The sequence below is a fragment of the Protopterus annectens genome, chromosome 4.part0 (genome assembly GCF_019279795.1).
Source record: "Protopterus annectens isolate FY-2018-M chromosome 4.part0, PAN1.0, whole genome shotgun sequence".
NCBI lineage: Eukaryota > Metazoa > Chordata > Ceratodontiformes > Protopteridae > Protopterus > Protopterus annectens.
In genome coordinates, this window is record NC_056733.1 from 1,697,067,104 (window position 1) to 1,697,088,032 (window position 20,929).

At 37.7% G+C, this 20,929-nt stretch overlaps 1 protein-coding gene across 1 annotated transcript in view; it reads left to right on the plus strand.

Annotated features, from left to right (window-relative positions):
* Positions 1 to 20,929, plus strand: part of LOC122799984 (START domain-containing protein 10-like) — a 751,875-nt gene that overhangs the window by 536,464 nt on the left and 194,482 nt on the right. The gene's annotated exons all lie outside the window — the stretch shown is intronic.

The window sequence follows — 20,929 nt, forward strand, 5'->3', positions numbered from 1 at the left end:
TATTGTATCACATTGTACGACTTTTGCCATTTGGAGTGTGTTTTGGTTGGGTCATGGCTGAAGAAGGCCCTCTGGCCATTTCACTTAACCATTTAACAAATGACAAATAAGTAACATACACTAATTCTTAGTTTAATATTGTATTTCCTTGCTTATGTTAACACTAAAGAATACTTAACTAAGCTCAAAAGTATCATAATAAAGTTATTAATTTTATGACCTTAATCCCAACTCCACCGTTCTTACTTACTCATCCCTGCTAACATATAACAAAAAATGAGCGACCATTAGAAAAAGATGGCCCTGTTTGAATCTTTTGCAAATAGAAAGTTTCCTTATCAGTCTGTTTACTGTCTCGGTTTTACAGATTAACTGACAAGGTCCATTTTTCTTAAGTTTTATGTGTAATTCCTACAGCATTCAAGATCAATCATGACAGAGTAAAGCATATCTGGAACTGTAAACTTATGCTTTTATACAAAAGTATAGCTAGGCATACATCATGTACACAAATGTCCCCACTTTTTAATTATAACTTCTTTATTTTATGCAAAGGCAAACACTGCAATTTAAAATACATTTCTTAACAAATTATCTGTAGTTTTATTTGTTAGTTACTCTTTTGTTATTTTTTAAATGCCCTTTTCATTAAATGGATTTTTGCTCAGGCCTATCATTTCAGGATTTTTTTTTCAGTATTGAAAACTATTCTTTCTAGAAACAGGCAGTGTCAAAGATGGTGCAAGGACAATATTCACAAATTAAATGTGAAAATATGTAGCGTAGTTCATTTTGGTAAATAAAATATTTTCACGTACCATAAAGATTACACACCTTTACAATCAGGCAGTGCTGTAAGTGATCCAGGCTTTGTCGATAATTCATTATCATTTTACCATCATGTCTCCTCAGTAGTTCAGAAAACTTTCTATCTGGCTCATCCAATTTCCAGTGGCATTTCTACTACATTAATCCCCCTTTACCCATATCTTATTAGCCGCAATATTGACTATAATGCTCCTTTTGGCATGCATTTGTCTAAATGTATCACTCAGTTTGAAAGACCTCCAAGATTAATAACTAAACAGATCACTTTCCATGCAGTGACAATGACTCAATGGATAGCACCCTTACCTTTGGTGCCAGAAGATCAGAAACCTTAGGTTCTATTCCAACTTCAGCTGATTTAATTAATTTCCAAGTTGCTGGCACTTATCTGCAGTATTAGTTGTGCTGCATGCCTGAGTGCACAGTCCTTTGGAGGACATGTTAAATTGTGTTCCCTCTGTTTGAGCTAGTGGTAGCTCAGGTTAATGTAAAAAATTGCATGGCACTTATCAAAAAGAGAAGAGTAAGTTCCTCTCATGTGTTGGCCAAATTTCCCTTAGTAGTATAAATACCCCAGAAGGTATCCCCTGAAAAGTGGTTACTAGCTTAGTGAAATGTATTAAGTCAACAAAAGACAGATAAATATATAAGTAGATAAATAAAATCAAGGCTCACCGGCCTAAAGATCTTAATTATCAGAACAGACTGGCAGCACCCTGTCTAGACTCTTCCATGGATATCCATGTCTAGCCTTTTGAGCCATGAAAAGATACAGTCCTTTTTAATTTTCTTTTGCTTTAGACAGCAAATAGTACCACAAATACCCAGTAAAAGGAGTTAAACATTAATCAGCAAGTAAATAAGACACACATAAATGATAGACTCATATCCTAGCATATCCCTCTCCTCTAGAACAAACTTCAACTATGTGTCAAGCAGAGTAGCTTTTCTGACACCTTTAAGGTAAACCTGGATAACTGGATGGGTAGCATCAAGTTCTCCTCTAGATTAGCCTGTCTTGCCCTACTTGAGACTGGAGGGAACTACTGAATAGGATGTTTTGTTTTTTTGGCTTGGCTTGTAATTGTTTGCAAACTGTTTGAAGCTAATACACTATTCCAAATCTCTTGCCAATGCCCCAACTTTTAAACGGAGCAGAATAATTTGTGGGAAAATGGTATTCACATTTTTAGGTATGATAATATGCTGTTAGAAACATGTGCTTGAATTTCTATGGTGTTTTAGTATGTTTTTGTAGAATTGTAGGCTTACATGTTTTTTTAAGGCTGAGAAATGGTGGGTACTACTTTAAATGAATTTAATGAAGTCATATGCATTTTGATTGGATGATGAACAATATTTAAATGGATTGTATGTTGAAGGATCTTTTGGGGGTCTATGTTAGATCAGCCAACGCTTAAAAAAGCGAACACTGATTGATCGACCTTATGTAAGCAAAAGCTTACAATCACGAACTGTCAGATCAGCGATTTGTTTCCTAGGGGAAAAAAATTGCTGATCCAAAACACATACATACAACACAAGCACACCAAACAAACAGAAATCCACACACATACACCTAAAATCTGACACCTAACCCTACACTAAACTATGCACACACCACTAACTATCCACTTACCTTAACCCAAACCCTAACCCTAAGGTCCGTCACTATCGCACACTCACCTCACCAGCTCCCTAAACCTAACTCACCTAAACCCACTCTAACCCTCACGTCCACACAATCACACACATACCTAACTCACCTAACCCACCCTAACACTCACATCCACACAATCACACACTTACCTGAATATGACCCGTAACTTTCCACCATAGCACTGAAAATACTGAAGCAACAGAAACGGACAACCAAATTCTTTCCTTAGGAAAAAATTCAGGTTTCTATTCTTTGATATTTTGAACATTCACTTAAATAAGTTCGATCAATCAGCGTTCGCTTGTTTAAGCATTCGCTGATCTAATATAGACCCTCTTTTGGTCTCAAGAAGCTCTTATGTGAAAGCGCTTACCTCTTTCATTAAAGATTTTATTTTTATTTTATGCTATATGGTTATATTTTTATTTGAACTGCCTGGTTTGTTTATTGCCAGACTTTTTGTCTTTACTGGGCTACTCATATTATTTGCTGGCAGTACTATGTTTATCCTTCTAGGTGTGATTGTCTGTTACACTAGTCTTTAAATGTTAGTTTAATTCATCCAAAACATTAATAGAATTATACATTTTACATCAACATATATTTTCTGAATATGAAATATGAAATTAATAAATGGCATTACTGGCTGACTGTAGTCCTCAATGATTTACTAAGAAATCTAAATTTATGAGGCACAGGCAAACATCACAGGGACATCTGAAAGGCAGACAGAAAGCGTACAGTCAAGTGCCTGTAGTAAATATTTAGATGCCAGGGGGTATTGCTTATTGCAGTAGAACATACTCCCAGGGAAAGAGTACATCTCAAAGCACACTCTTGTTAGAAGAAGGAAGTTTAATGCACGACTTCTTCCCAAGGAGAGTTGAACACCTACCTGTTCAGTCAGTCACTGTGCGCAAGGTACAAGGAAGGTGTACTCTGAAAATCCACTGCCACCTATAGCAGTGTAAACCATTCCCAGCAGGAGTACAGTTAGGCAGGACCTAAGCAAGGTGAGCATCACACCCGAAGCTGCATTTGCTTAATATTAAATTTATGATATGCCCATCCAACTTCCTGTTAACAAGTTTTTTTTTTTTGCTTTTCTTTTAAACTCTTCTAAAATGTTTATTATTTAAGCAAATTATAGTACACTAACAGAGTTTGTATTTTGTATTCGTTACTGGAATTTAAAAATACATAAAGGTATAGCTCTGTACGTGGCCTGTCACCTACCAGAGATGACATGAGGGGGAAATGGACCAAGGCCTCCTGTTGAGGATTACAGTGTAAAAGTTATTATATTTAAATATGTATAGAATACTAATATTTGTGTACTAATTTTCAGAAAATAAAATTTGCACTTTAATGTTATGTTATATGTTATACTTTGATAAAAAAATGGTTTGCTGTAAACTATACATTTTATGAGAGATGAACAGAAGCTGTGGGTAAAATCAGAGACACATAACATGTACAGATGCACAATAATTCATAAGTGAGGAGCACAAAATAAATAGGCCATGCTATTTGTATTTGTTTTGAGATAATTGCTGCAGAATAGAAGACTGAATGAACAAAAAGTAATAGATGAAAAATGCATTACATGTATTATATTTATAAAGGGAAAATGATGTATCCATGAATAAGCACTGTACATTAAAGTTAACTCTTACATGAATATACAATATATCCATTTCACTAACTCCTGTTATGCAAGAGGAATGTTTGATAATGACTTTAATTTTTAACTGCCTCCACACTGACAATCCAGCCTTGCCCTCTCGACTGCCCTATAAACCCACTCATTCTCCATGAGCAAAAGCCTAATAACCTCTTTATTCCCCTGTGGCAAAAGACACACATGACAGGAGTAGGAGCCAGTAGTTTAGAAGCAGGGGCCAGAGTTTTTAATTAATCCGTAATGACCTCTAAGCATGTCCGAAGAATCTAAGGTATTGGTGTGCAATGGGGATGACAATGTATATACACACCTCCACATATAGATAATCAATTGATCCTGTCCTCTTTATGGACAGCACATCACATGATCCCTGATATCCACTGGGGATAGCATGACCATGCACATGCCCTCAACCCCCACCCCCAAAGGGAGATGTGCCAGCTTAGCTGTATCATTCTTCTCCTTCACCATGCAAGTTCCATTAGGTGCCCAAGCTGCTAGTTGAGCTCAGTTCACCACCAATGTATTTAAGACATTATCCTTGTATGCCAATATTACTGAGTGCCAGGGAGAACCAAGGAAGGAGGACAATATTGGGAAGAGGGAGACAGGGCAAAAGAAGTGTGGGTGGAGGTTATAAGAGAAAAACAAGTGGGTAGTGAAGATAAGTGGGAGGTAAAGAAGATATGACCTGTAAGGGAACCAACTAAAGGTAGGAGGAAACTAGCAAAAAGGGGATAAGGTCATGAGAAACATGGGGGAGTAGTGAAGATGTAAAGATAACTCAAGTCAAGAGAACAACATACCTTGATGGAAGAGTGGGGAAGTTTCCTCCCAGCTCAGAATGAGAGGTAAATAGAAGCAGACAAAGACAAAGTGAGCTCTACACAATTAACATGGAGGATGAAGGAGATAGTAAAGGAAAGAGTGACGACATATCCAGAAGGTACCAGTTGCTACAAAAAGAGTAGGTCACTAAAGAGGTTGTGGAGAGAACGTGGACTAAGAATGTTTTACAGAAAACCAAAACGAAAATTTGTGAGGTAGCTGTTTCTTCACAATATGTTTATTTGGTTGTAAACGCAGATTATGTTAGGAAATGTTAGAAAGAAACAGATACATTATTTACAACCTGTATGGTAGTGTAATCTTAAGGATTCAAGATGAAGAGCTAGATGGTTGACTTACTGGTGAAGGTGAACTACAGAGAAAATGGAATGAAGAACATCAAATATTTATCGCTTCAGTTGTTATAAGACAGGATTTTATTATCATATCCTTTAAAAGGTCAGGTATAATGGAAAGGACACTAGAAGCAGAGATAGAGCAACTATATATATAAAGAATCTAGTTTACAATGATAATGTCATACATCTACAGTGGTAAATAGTACATGTACCTTTCCTACCCTTTACTGATGTCATCTCTCATCATATAAGTCCAGCAATAAAAGTTTAATTAATCTTAGAACAAAGACATAAATTCAGTATATACAGTAACTACCTGTCACCAAAGTCATGAACCATGAGACTTATTCATCTAATACCACCTTCTGAGAGATTTAGCTGAATTCTGCTGCTTATGGTTGCATTGCAGAATACTTTGTGTAGAAGTGTATGTTAACAAATTCACAGTTACTGCATATATTGAAAATCAGATGAAAATCGATTGGAGAATAATCAAAACTTATTGTGGGTGATACCATTAACAGTGTAAGTCATGTCATTGATGACATCTTCCAACAAGAAGGCAGACAAAGTTTACAAAATCATACAATGAATGCTCAACTCTGTTCAAAAAAGAACATGCTGATGGGCAATCCAACTAGCTCGCCCATTGTAAATCGAGCATATACCAACAGAAAAAAGTTTTCCCGATAAAGTACCATTGAGCAGCTACACTTTCTATTGGTATATGCTGAGGGACAGAGCAAAGTATGAGAAAAATCAAGTACATTCTGCAAAAACGAAAGCATCAGAAATGTCCCTGATTTTCTTTGTATTTCTGTACCGTCCCACACAACATCTCAGCAGTCATACTTCTCAGATATCCAGATTTTTCCCTTACAGTTTGGGTCTGTTTGTTATAAAAATTGTAGTTTTCTGGTAAGCCACTGGGGACTGAAGTTGTTAAATAATGATAGACATTTCAGGTTCATATTGTTCTATAAATGCATGCTGACAAAATTTCTTATTCCAGCAACTTTCTAAGTTTATAAGGGCAATATTTAAAACATGTCCTTAGTTTTGACCATTGTCCCTCCATTATCAGAGTTTTTGCATTAAGAGTATGTCATCAAAAAAAAAAAAATCAGCAATGGAGATTCTCTTTTCTCCATTACTTTTCCTGCACTGCACTGATGTACCGTGCATGTGTAGGAATGTAAGTCTCATACACATATGTGCAGTACATCAGCAAACAAGGAAGAATGTGGAGGAACACACTTCCATTATACAAAAACACTATTTAAAAAAGGTAAACAGTTTCTTTCTTAAGTAATGTCATTGTATAATAGCAATAATCCACTCCTGTTTATGAGTATATTAGGATTTACTTACGGTTGGCTTTGTTTAACCAATCAGACTTTGTCTTTGTGATCAAACTAGACTGACTGTGGGTAAATCCTGAAATACTCACCCTCAGTCCTGGATTATTGCTTAAATAACTTGTGAAACAGAGACAAGAAGTTAACAGGCCATAATGTAAAGATGTGAAGGAAGGTTAGATGAATAAAAAGCACTAACTGAAATCAATCTATTTTGTGCATTCCTCATAATGGAAAACTATTAAACCACACATAAAAAGGTAGCATAATAGCTATCTAAGTAGTTTCTGAGTTGAGGATTTATCAAATAAGTTACCAGAGACCCTTCAGGCCTAGCAGCAGATAAACTCACAACTGGCTAAATATGTGGCTTAGTTCTACACAACAATCCATTAGAAATAATTTCAGGTTCATTAGAGATAATGTGATAATTTTAATTTATTTTTAATGTTAACCTGTAAGTGCCCTATTATAGATCAATTCTGTTTTGAGAACAGAAAAGCTATAAGTCAGCTAAGCAGACTCGGCAGACTGCTAAGAAACCAGAGAGCATGAATATGGACAGAATCTGTATGGTCCAGCTCCATGGCACAGACATACAAATCCACAACCATGTCCCAGATTATCTGGATTCAGTGAGTAGTCTGGTGCTGGAACAAGAGATGAATGAGGTTCTGAAAGTTTACTCATCTCTCCTGTGGGAAGAGTTTGGGGAGGCTCTTTACCAGTGCTAACACATAGAAATGGCTTGGAGTTATCTCTAGAGAAGGATGTAGGGGGGAGATTGCATACTTACACCATATGTGGTTACATTACACACTTAATGTATGCTCCTCAACAGGAAGCAGGAATACGGTAAAGGAAAATAAACAGCAAACAAAAAAAGCTAAGCTGCCCAGGATGACGGCCCATCTATACTCAACTTATCCTCAGCTGAAATGGTTATGTTAAGCCAAAATATAATAAAAAACAGATTTGTAGAATATCAGAATGGGTTGAGTCATTGGATGAGGATAGCACAGAAAGAATAATAAAAAATCCATTTCTAGATGGCTGATTGAAAGCAACCCTTTGTAATGCAGGTATTTATTTACATTTTGTAACCAGGATGTCAGACTGAGCCACACCCATTTATATAGTACACCTGAATGATTAGTGATGATGTCACTTTAGCATGAAAGGACAACACGAATGAGGGATTACATGGGTTGTGCCTTTGTCATATCCTCTACAGTGTATACATTACTGAAATTTGCATTGTTTGGGTACAGTGTATTTCACTGTTAAATATTCAAAGTGATAAAACAGGGTAGTGAGTCAAAAAATCTGAGAAGCAATGCATCTGCATCCAAAGTCATAAAATGAATTGGGTGGTAAGAATTATAAAAAATAGGTACTATTATTTATTTATTTGAATTTGATTTCTATGAAGTTTCAAATACCATAGCTCATTTACAACACAGACCAGAGGGAAAAATACACCAAAGATTTTACAAACTTAAGAGCATAATATTGAGTTAAAAACTTCAAAGAACATGTATAAAGTTTTGTACAAGTACAAATACATTTGCCATTGAATACATCAGAAAATGCACTCACTGTTCAGATAGTCATACAGAATCCTGCTGAAAAATTGCAGACAATGGGACTCTTAAAGTAACAAAAAACGTTGCTTCATATGAGATTATCAGCATAATAACTACCACAACCTAATAAACTGAGCTGAAAGCCATGGGGTAATTTTTCAAATGATTTACACTCAGCAACTCATTTTTTTAGTTCTATAAAACTTGTTATAGCCCAAAGGCTTGTGCAGCACTGTACTATAATTATCACCTTCTTCATGGGGGAGCCATATTCACCATTATTAAACTGGACTGTGGAGGGGAAAATCATGGAGAACGTCTGATAGTTGTGATCCTTGCCGTTAATTATCCATAAGGCCACAGTCTGGAAGTAAAACTGCCACTGTTTTAGAGCTGGTCACAGAAGTATTGGCTGACATAGTGCATTGCGAAATAAAAAAAAAAAGATTCGCTTTTGCAAAGTAGGTTAAAACTGAGAAGTGTGCAGCAAAGCAGATTGCTTTGGAGGTTGTTACCTCTGTACATGCTTCCCCAGTCAAGGACATGAGGGACAGTAGTTGAATAGTATGAATCCATCAATACCCTTTATCCAGGGGAAGTATGAAGACTTGAAAAACAGACATGAGGAAACAGTAGAGAAAATGTGTCTGCAATAGGTTGTCTATTCAGACAATAAGCTGCTCTGTACTTTACAACTTGTGCGCTTATGACTAATGAAACAGAACTCCATTCCCTCAGGCGACTTAAAGCATATTGTCAGCCTCCAAGACCCATTATTATGAAACTGTTGAACTTTTCTAACAAGGTCAAAATATTACAAGTGTTACAGGAAGGCAAGGCTTTGTTGTAGGATAAGAGAGTTATGAGATTACAGCAGAACTTTTCCTCTGCAATGATATAGAAAAAAGAGCATTAGCATCTGTCAGGCACCACTTCAGTAGACGGTCTGCTAACACTGCTAAAGTATCCAGTGATATATTGAGCATCAAGTGGAACAGCTGTGTGCACTCTTGATTGTCTTGAATCAGTGTTTGACTTTTTGCAGAACAGCCGATAAATAAAAAGGTTACACCAAAGAATAATACTTCACAAATGGAACCCACTAGAAAAACTGACAACCAAATCACATGGCTAAGCAGGAAAATTGACAGCAGTGCAAAAATTATCCTCTAGGAGTCCAAGCTCATTTTATACAAAGAATATACACATAATATACAAGGATGTGAGCAAGGAAAGTGACATAGAATAATGGTGACAGGTCTCAAAAAAGACTCTATTAAGACTTAAGTCTTTTTAGGTAATTTCTTTTTCCATACTTTGTTTCCAATGGCACAAACCTCTGTACTGAGAAAACATTTACCTCTTTATGTTGCTGAGCTGCTGCATTAAGTTTGCAGTCTTGCTCCTAGATGGCAGGGATAGAAAGGTACACTGTAGATACAGGTGTACATAAATCAAACAGCTCAGAATTTAAGGATAGTTCATCCCTGTATTTAGTATCAAGCTCACTGCAGCACTAAGCACATACTGTAAGAATCTCTAGGGAATGGCCTTAGCTTATATGCACAGTTTATGTGGAAAGCTGGCAGTCATAAATCTCTCATCTAGAGCTCTTCCTGTTTAGCAGACAGATAGATAGATAGATAGATAGATAGATAGATAGATAGATAGATAGATAGATAGATAGATAGATAGATAGATCCCTTCCATAGATTATGTAAACAAAGAATTCATGTTTGACCCTATCTTAGAACAGGTGGCAGTATAAACAGTAATGGCATCTCCAACAGTCTACTCTCCCAGGATGAATAACAAATCCATCAAATCTTATACATTTCTTCTTCCATTCTTTTTAGTCCCTGTAGCAATGCTATTCAGTCTTCTGGTCATGACAAGCACAATCCCACATTATGTAACGAAATACTGGAAGACTGTGGGCTGGATTCAATAAAGCCTACACAGTGTGATAAAACTGTGTGCACATCACGCCACAGTGTGCCCATAGTAGCGTGCTTCATCTGTATTCAGTAAGCAGCTCTATACAAAGTGGAGAGCCATAGTCTACATGCACATTGAGATCAAAGTAGCACCGGAGGAACAGAGAAGGGTGTATATAAACAGAAAGAGCTTCCACTCCATTAACTGCCAGGTCATGTGTAAAGCTAAGGGAGTCATCCTGAATGTATGTGCTAGCAACCCCGGCAGTTATCATGACTCCCATATCGGGCACAACTGTCAACTCTATCAGAGGTTTTCTGCGGGAGATATCCCACAAGGTCATTTACTGGGTGATGCAGGGTATGCACCCAAACAATGGCTAATGATGCCCATCAGAAATACACACACATTCAATGAAGAACATTATAATGAGACATACTGTCAAGCAAGAAATATCATAGAATGTGTGTTTGAGCTGCTGAGGTCACGGTTCTAGTGCCTAGATACATCAGGGGAACACCTGCAGTACAATCCCTGTACTTGTTCTGAAATTTTCACTGTCTGTGCTATCCTTCATAATATTATCCTGAGAAAATAGTTTCATTGGGAACACCAAAGGGAAGAGGTCCACATCCCACCACCACTGGCAAAGTCACCATAGTCACACACAGGTGAGGAGATAGAGGTGAACCACCAGCCACTGTGGATGTCAGTAGACAGAGGCATGCACAATATGCCCTTGCTCTGGCCATGAGGCAATGGACAGCACACATGCTGACCACCTAAAGTAGTACACCTTTCATGCTATACATATGCATACAGTAACACTGATGCCAGGCAATGCTCACAACCTTTACTTGACTATGAAATGGCTCTGTACTGCTAGCATCACACAAAATCACCCCCAAATTAAAACGGTTTTAACTACCGGACTATTGAGGTAAGTGCTGAACCTGGAATAGGAAAATAAATGGGTAAGAACACAAATGAATAGCAGATCTTTGCATATTGTTACTTGCTAAAGTACGTAAGTAGAAGGTGTGTGAGTTTTACAGCAATGACATCAATATGTAACAGAACTGACTTATGTCAATAGATGTGTTCTCAATCAACTAATAGGCCTCATGCATCTAAGATACACACAATACAAACATCTGTAAGAAAGCAGTACAATTTTCAAAAGAGCATCACAAACACATATATACTAAGCACTCAGTCCGCTACACACCCTGTGCATCAAACAAAAGACATGTATCACTGAATCCAAAAAAAGAATCGAGGATATGGCACAGTTATCACCATTTACAAATGGTGTTGTTGGAGGGGCAGAAGGCCAAGGCTGACACAAAAGGTAACTGAGTGCATATAAATAAGAAAGACAGGCAGGCAGAAATTTAGGTAAATTAGCAAATGGCCGATGAGATAGAATGAGCAGCAGGCCTCATGAATGACCCATGTAACTGTTATGTGTGTGTGTGTGTGTGTGTGTGTGTGTGTGTGTGTGTGTGTGTGTGTGTGTGTGTGTGTGTGTGTGTGTGTGTTTGTATGGGCACTTGAGGTGAAACGTATGTGAGTATCTGCAAGAACACAACCAAGCTCTGTGCTAACTCTACATCCTGACATGTTGGACAGGTATGATCCATGCATGGTAGAGGTAACAGTTCATTACTGTCCCCCCCCCCCAACCATGAGAACTGGCTCTGTCAGGAGTTGCACTGGCACGTCCCCACTTGGGGCTGTTAATAAACTCAAGAGGTTAGGTACAAACTTGTATGTCACCCAGTGGATAGCCAACTAGCTTACAGACAGGACCCAGGAAGTTAGAATTGGGGAGTCTACCTCTGCAAATAGGCCAGTCACAGGTGGAGTCTATCAGGGATCAATCTTTTGACTGCTCCTTTTTGGTATTTACTTCAGAAGTCAAGGCCAATGTCAGTGGTCTCTGGATAACTAAATTTGCAGATGACTGCAAATTAGGAGCTGTCATTGAATCCCACACTGACACAAATGTTCTCCTGGAAGGCCTGACAAAGAACTGGTGTCAGAGCCATGGACTAAAGCTGAATGCCAAGAAATGCATAATACTGACCTTTAGAAAGTCATCCATCCCTGGTAATTATCATATTGACTACACACCCTTAGAGTTGACCTAATAGTCAGGAACTTAGGAACACACATAGATTATAATTTAGCCTTTGACCGTCACATATCTACAGTAGTGAGGAAATCATTCTATGTTGCACAACTTATAAACAAAGGTATGGCATCTAAGTCCAAGAAAATCATTGTTTTACTGTATTTGGCATTAATCAGACCTATCATTGAGTACAATGCCCTCTTTTGTATGTACCTAACCAGGCATATCCAGAAATTGAAAGGTCCACAGAGGTTCCTAACTAAAAGAATACAGGGTGTAAGTAAAATGCCCTATACAGACCACCTCAAAGCCATATCCCTGTAATCTATCTTCTATAGGCTTTTGAGGGGAGCTCTATGCCTGGCATACACGGCATTGTCACACCCCACTCTAATGAACCTCCTACATATCTACAAAACAAACAGCACCAGAATTACCTATTCAAAAGACTTTAACCTTGCCTGTGATATAAATATGACCTGCTGGGGAGAGGGGTACGTATCCCAGAGACTACCCTGTCCATGGGACAGGCTCCCCATCCATGTAAACCAGAGTTCCTCCCTAACCCAATTGAAGTGCAACTTGGACAATTGGATAGGGAACAGGAAGTTCATCCCTGGTTTGGTACCTATATCTGTAATGGACACAGGCAACCTATAAATGGTTCATCTCCCAGGCTCCTGCTTACACTTATCAAGGGCATCAAAACTTGTCAGAGATTTGGGATGCATGGCTAGGCTTAAAAAGGCCCTTGTGGTTGTTAGCCTAGTAAACACTTATGAACCTATGAACATAGTACATTATACTTCCCTGAAATAACATAGAAGACTGTAAAACAACAATTTTAACAATAAGTAATGGAGGCTGCTGCTATGCTGGTAAACGCTCGTGCAAGCAGTATAAATCAAAGTTATAGTAAATCAAAATAGCAGGACTGAGCGAAAACAAGTGTAACACTTAAAGTTCAAAGTACTTTTCTTATCAATAATTAATAAGATAAGCGCTTTCGCTGTATAGCTTCATCAGATCTTACATTCATTCTAAGATTCCACATCTTATATATACACAGGTTTTAAACAATTAATCAATCAAGTAAGTTAATTGGTATGATTATTTAAAGAAGCAGGCAGACATCAAAGACCCAGCTTAATATAAAAATCTGATAAAGATAAAACCATTTAAAAACAATCTCATATATAAAGTATACATAGGAAACACATATATAAAAAAGTTATATATAAAAAATATATATAAAAACATATCAGTTAGTACATATATATTTGTAATTAAAATAGATATTAGTGTGAGAAAGATTCTATAGACAAGTATGCTTAATGTCTAACATATAAAATTTCATATATATGTATGTATAAATTAATATAATGTCTTATAAAATAAAGTAACCACACTACATGTGGTAACTAAATCCATGACGTAATGACATGGTAGTGATATAAAAGACAATTCGTTTACAGAGAGATAGAATACCTATTTCTAGGGGGTTTATCTAATGTTTCTACGCTGTCTTAATTTTGGCTTGATAGAGGCCCTATCATTGAGGCCTAATCCTTTATCTGATCTTAGTAGAATTATCCATTCATCCATCAGTTGTGAGGGCAATCCTGTTGTATAATCACGAAAACAATATTTTTTCTCTTAACTCGTTCACTCTGAAGCAGCTCAGAAAATGTTGCCTGCTTAATTCTACCATAGAAACAACAGTGCAGCCTGAGCTTATTTTCAGATAATCGATTTCTAATACCATACAAAAAACAAATGTTCATAACTCTTTAACCATAAGAGCTAGACTAAAAATGTAAATGCAAAAGTTGTTCAGTAGACACTGATCTTTCCAATGGCCTAAATGTTGATATAGTCTAACTAAGTCATTAACTGCGGTGATGGTGCTGCGGTAGCATTGTCGCCTCATAGCAAGACATTGTCCCATTCGATTCTCAGCTAGAGCGTCGTCTGTGTGGAGGCATACGTGAATAGGGCGTACCTTCGTTGAAGGTTGTGCATCAGTGCCGGTAACCCAGTATGTAAAAATCCACTACCAATCATTAGCGGACCGGAGTTCCGCTGTGGCGACCTCTAACCAGGAAAAGCCAAAAGACACAAAGTCTAACTAAGTCATAATTAAATATTTGCCAAATAATGCAGCTGTTATGCAAACTTTTTACCTTTCTGGTAAAACAAACCACAAAATATCAGTGAACATATCATGTAGACCCATATAATTTGTAATTAATTTATTTGTGTGAATATCAACCTTAAAGTGATACCTTAACCAGTACTGCATGATGGTCCTTTTCTGAGATATTCACAAAAATATGATTAATATTATATTTCTCATAATCTGACAGTTAAACAAAGCATATTATCTCATTATCTGTAATGGAGTGAGACTGTATATATATATATATATATATATATATATATATATATATATATATAATATATATATATATATATCAGCCTATAAGTTGTGTGGCTTAATGTCAGCTTAGAAATTATGCATAATGTGTATTATCACCATGCTCCCTTGCAAAGATATGGGCATAATAATGAGAAATATAATTTCCATAATGCAACAAATAAGCCTAGTATTTGATTTCTGTCCTTGTCATAGATGGACATTACTTTTTTTGCAGAAATTGGTGTTTGTTCATTCTGCTGTGAATATTACACTTCACACACAACTTTGCCTTACTTCCTTGCACACATATTGACAGAAATATGGCAAAGATATTAATTTTTATAATCCAACAAGCAAATTGTGTTATCTCTCCATGTATGATCACATTTCATGCATACGTGGTTTTACATTTTGATAGTGGATTCAAAAGAATACCTCACGTGTCATCTTGTCATCTTTCCTAGCAGAGTTATTCACTGAGATTTTTTTTAACCCATGTCAAAAATGAAATATATCTGTACATGTGTACAGCATACTGATGCAGCTCTTTTACCGTGTTGTTAGTACTAATACTGTCTTCAAAATGAGGTCTTGCTCAGCACATTGACATGTTTCCTAGCAGAGTTATTTACTGAAATATGAAAAAAAAAACTGTGATATATGTACAAGTGTGCAGCATACACTTACAGTTCTTTTACCATGTTGTACATACTAATACCATCTTCAAAATGAGGTCTTACTTAGCATGTTGACATGCTCCCTACCAGAGTTATCTACCAATATATGAAAACATATAATATATTTTATAATCTAAGTCATAAATAAAATGTACTTTGTCCACATGTGTATGGCATACAGTTGTTATACCATATTTTATGCAGTGAAATCATCTTAAAATGAGGTTTCACTCAACGTGTTGACATGTTCCTTAATAGACATATTCAACAAAAAATGAAAATGATCATAATTTTCATAACCTAAGTCATAACTAAAATGAAATATCTGTACATGAGCTTTTTACCATGCTGTAAGTAGTGAAACCATCTTAAAATGAGGTTTTCATAAAATGTATTAGTTTTCCTTACCATAGTGGTCATACTCAGTCATGGTTATTTTCCATCCTTTGTCACTAGGTGCATGTTGCCAGTATATCCTGCATTGCTGTCAAGTCATTATGGCGATCAGTGAAGAACAGGTCAATGACATCTTCATTTAGGTGAACTCCATCACTTCTGAAAAGGTGAACATCTTCTGCAGTGATGCCATTATGGCTGATTGTTGATCTGCCAACCTTGTGCATCAAGCCATGCATGAACCTGTTCTGTAACCATCTGGCCTTGTGCTCTGCCTGCTGAATGTTTTCATTTCTGCAGTTCTGGTGAGGAATGATGTCAGATCACACAAAATAACAAAGTGGCCACCACAACTGCATGTATTTAAAAATTGCCTTGCTCTGAAACATCAGCTCTCCAAGTGGATGAGAGATGACATCATTCCCTCCAATGTGCAGTACAAGAATATCAGGCTCAGGGTAGATGGAACACATCTCTTCCAACAACTGCAGGAGTCCACTCCAATGCAAACCTCTTCTTGCAATCCAGTGTACCTTCACTCTAGATGTGAGGAAGCTCAAGTTGTAGTATTTGTTATTTATGAAGCCATGGTTGGCAGCCCGGTAAATGTAGGAATGGCCACACACCCACACTCTCATTCATCATTCCCCTGCTCTTGAAGCCATGTTACTGTCACTAGGTATAAACACCTGCACAGGGAAGAAATGCAAATAGGTCACTGGTGATGTTTCAGAGATTTACTGGATTCCTACATATATATGTCTATAATATGCATTACCTTATTTGTCAATTTGAATCTTCACTCCTATCCCCAGTGGTATTATTTTTTTGATAAGTTTTATTATTTGCAAAGATGATGGAGAGGTACATACCTACCAATCAGGAAAACACCATCCGGCACACACTATCAGAATGGCAGTGGGTACAAGTCACTGTAAACAGACATATTCTTGCCCTAGCCAAAATACTGCATAAATGGATACTGACAAGTGACTACAGAAAGGGCACATGTAAAGACAAAAATCAGGGTCAGGACTGCCAGTCCACTAATGAACCCAGGACAGGCATGGGGCTTCAGTGGCACTCGAGGGCATTTGAAGCATCCCATACTTGTGATACCTATTCAGACTGCTCAGAATGGCAATGTCTCATGACTTCCTTCAGTGTCAGCAGTCTGCCTTACCTCTGCCTTTTCTATTTCCATGTGTCCTTTCAGCAATGGACATAAGGAATCAAAGGGGGAACTGACCTAATGTGTCTTGCACTGACCTAAATACTTTTACTTTTACTTTACCTGAAGGGAGAGTGACAGGAGAGCTACACAAAGGGTACACGAGAAAAGAAAAATACTTACCTTTGCTTTTTCTTTTTGCATATGTCCTTTCAGGAATGGAAAAAAGGCATCACAGGGGTAAAGTTATCTAATATCTCTACACAAGCTTACCTTTGCTTTTTCTGTTTTCACAGGTCCTTGTGTGACCTAATTAAATCATGCATATCCAGGAAAGTAGCGCAATGGGACTAAACTAAAGAGTCTCCAAGTAACCTACTGCATCCTGGACAATCCTAAGATTCATAATGTTTACATTTATTTCTGTTGTACATGGCATACTGAACATTTTCTGCTGTCAACAATCTGCATGACCTTTATGGCCATGGTACTCACCCAAGTATTCAATACAGAGGTTGATCTTGCAGGTCAGACATCCCCATGACCGTTCATCACGTTTACCCTTGCTGACACAGTTTTTGCATCTTGATTTCTGCCATTTCACTGGAAAGCGTTATCCAGGCTCAAATCAGTTCACAGGCTCTGGGACAGTAATCTCAGTGCACCACTTCCTCTTCTTGTAACTGGCAAAGAGATGCATACCTAGGTTCCTTCAAAAGTGTAACTGTCTTGCTGGAATAACACATCCAGTGCATGACACTTGCCAGTGGCTGTTACTTTTACAGAACGTAATGAAAGCATTCACTATGGCCACATCTCATAAGAACCAGAACACGTACAGCCACCATTTGTGGGCCTTTCTTGCAGTTGGATACCATGTCCTGAGCTGATTGGCTCAGTCCACACCATTCATGTAACTGTTGCACATGTTTACAACTGGTGGACATGGCAGTGATGCCTTTGTTCCATCATGCTTTCTCCTGCATGTGCTGGAGATTGACAAGGTTGGTTTACTATGAGTTGACAGCCAAAATACTGGGTTGCTATCCTTCCATTCAGAAGCCAGCAGTGGGCCACTCTGCAACTGCCTGTAGTACCCTTCAGGCACTTTAGCAATGACCTGTCTGTTAAATGTTAGAGGCCATTCTGACCTATTGGTACCCATGGTTCCACAGCAGTATAGCCTATCATGCAGAAATTGCTGTGCCAGAGGGACAGAGTTAAAGAAGTTATCAAAGTAAATGTGATGCTTCTTGCCAATCAGCCCCCTAGTTAAGGCAACCACAACTCAGTGTGCCAGCTCTACCTTAGTATTCTGCTCTGCCTTTTTCAGTGTATATCTGCATTCATGAAGTTCTACATCCATGAAGTTCTGCATCCAGTACTGACCGTATATGGTGTAGCTTGTCATGACCTATAGATCACTGTGTTAGGCTCAGGTGATTGTTGTTGCAGTGGAAATACTGATGACTTTTTTTAAACTGTTCCCAGGTCATGTACTCAGCTATTAGGAAGTGACCATATACATGGTGCATTTCCCAGAATCACCTGTATTGTGGAACATGTAAAATAGACATGTATATTTCTAATACCAAGAAATGTGTGTATGTCTCTAGGACAAACAGGACTCCACCAATTATCAACCTTGCCAGTTGCAGCCTCCCTCTGTGCAGCATAGTGATTAGTTTCATTGGAAATAAGGGGGACAGCTTCTCTGAGAACATCAAATTCATGACGTCTGTTTCTGTGCTATCTGAGTCCAGGGTGGTTACACGGCCTACTCGACCCACAAAGTCATCAGTGTGTACTGCTGTGAGGCATTTTACCCACATGATTATCTTATGTGGTGGACATGCTTGATGTAGCTTAGTGGATAGCCTGGCAAACTTTGGAATGGGACGTCTTGTACAGTTCACAGATGATGCTTTATGATCACTGGAATGTATTGCATGCACTTGTGAGTGAAGTGCTAACAGACATTCCATGCTGAGGCACCATCATATCCCTGCTTGATTAGGAGCTGCTTCATCTCAGATCTAGTGGATTTTCTCCATCCCAATCCACATATTCTGGACTTCTGTGAACCTCATGTACAGCAGGAGGCACATCCTCATTCTTGTCAGCACTTGAATGGGCCTGGACTGTGGAGGAATTCTTACATCTGTCAGTGATACTATACCTATTCTTGAACACAGATAGAGACAATTAATCTTCTGTATCAAAATCAGATTGAGCTTGATAACCACTGGTGTGTGCACCAGCATTTCTTAGGAATGCGAGTGGTACCTTATCCTCCCATCATGGTCAGTTTCACCAACCCTTGTCAGGTCTGCTGTGGCATGTCACAATGGTCTGTCTGGAATGGCTGGGACAGGGACATCACCCTTATCAGTGGCAATGGCCTTCTCTCTGAGACATGGGAGTGTAATTTTATTGTCTATGTCGTAGTCTTCGTCTTCACTCTGGTTTGCATTACATTGTAGTAGGATGCCCATATCCATGTCTGAATCACTGCTACTACCATTGTAGTGTGTTTCCTTACCCAGCAAATAAATATTTCTTGAGTTCTTCTGATCAGATGACATCATCATTGAGGGACATGTTGCCTTACACTTGAACTTACAGCTGAAAAACAGAACAGTATAGAACAATATAATGTCGCTTATCTGCACAGAGGCAGTTGGAAAACAGCACAGCAGAACACTATATAGTGAGTGCTAATTCAGAAAAATATGAACCATATAACCACGATAGATACCTTCATCTGTATCTTACAATAGAAACAATGGTTAAAAAAAGGAAAGAAATTGGAAGAGCAAAAATCTTCTGCATGGCTCCACATTGACAGAAACCAAAGTTTGGCATGTGCATGCATCACTGTGATACCGATTTTTGGTAATGTGAATAACAGTGGCAGCTTCTGAGGGTTTTACCCAACAAGTGATAATGACTCAGTGTTATATTGCAACTGCACATATTGTAAATTAATAATGTGATAATGACTTACTTTTCATTACTGCAAGGTTCTGCATGCTCAGACAAAAGTGATAATTGCTGCACATAAGCTGTTGAGCAGATATTCACTACATTCCTGGTGCAGGTGTAATGTAAGACTGAGTCATTACCATCTCTCAGAAAAAGACCCGAGTAATTCAGTAAAACCAGTATGAGATTTATATTCCTGAGCTCTTCCTCTCACCTAAATTGTACACACAACTGAGAGAGCCAGTAGTACTGTCCAAAATATCTGATAGTTCCATGCCACAAATAGTGTAAAAGTAATAACATTTATCTCAATGAACCATACCGCTGATTAGAATCAGACACATAAGTAACAAGGTCAGAAATATCTAAACTATCTGGGTGAGCCATGTAAGAATAAGTGCAAAAGTAATAACAGCATTTATCTCACTGAACCATTCCTCTGATTAGAATCAGACATATAAGTTACAAAGGCATAAATATTGTCCAAAATATCTGGTTGATCAATACCGCAATTACTGTAAAATCAGTAATAACATTTATCTCACTAAGCCCTTTCTTAAAATCACACACACAAATAAAAAATCATAATTATACAATGACTCCCCATTAATATTTGAAAACGTGCACACTGATTTGCCAGCCCAACCAGCGTGCCAGTTGTAAATCCCACAATATACCAACAGAAAAAGGTCCAGTCACCCGGACTTCTTTCAGTTGGTATATTGCTTACATTTTATTTTTATTTCTTAAAAAATAAAAATAAAATCTTTATCCCCAACTCCAGACATACCAGAGAGGCAGCTTGGACAAAATACTAGGGAAATTATTTATTATGTATTTATTTATTTTACATTTGTTGACAGCGATAGTCCAACTGGATATATATCCATTTTCAGCGGAGGC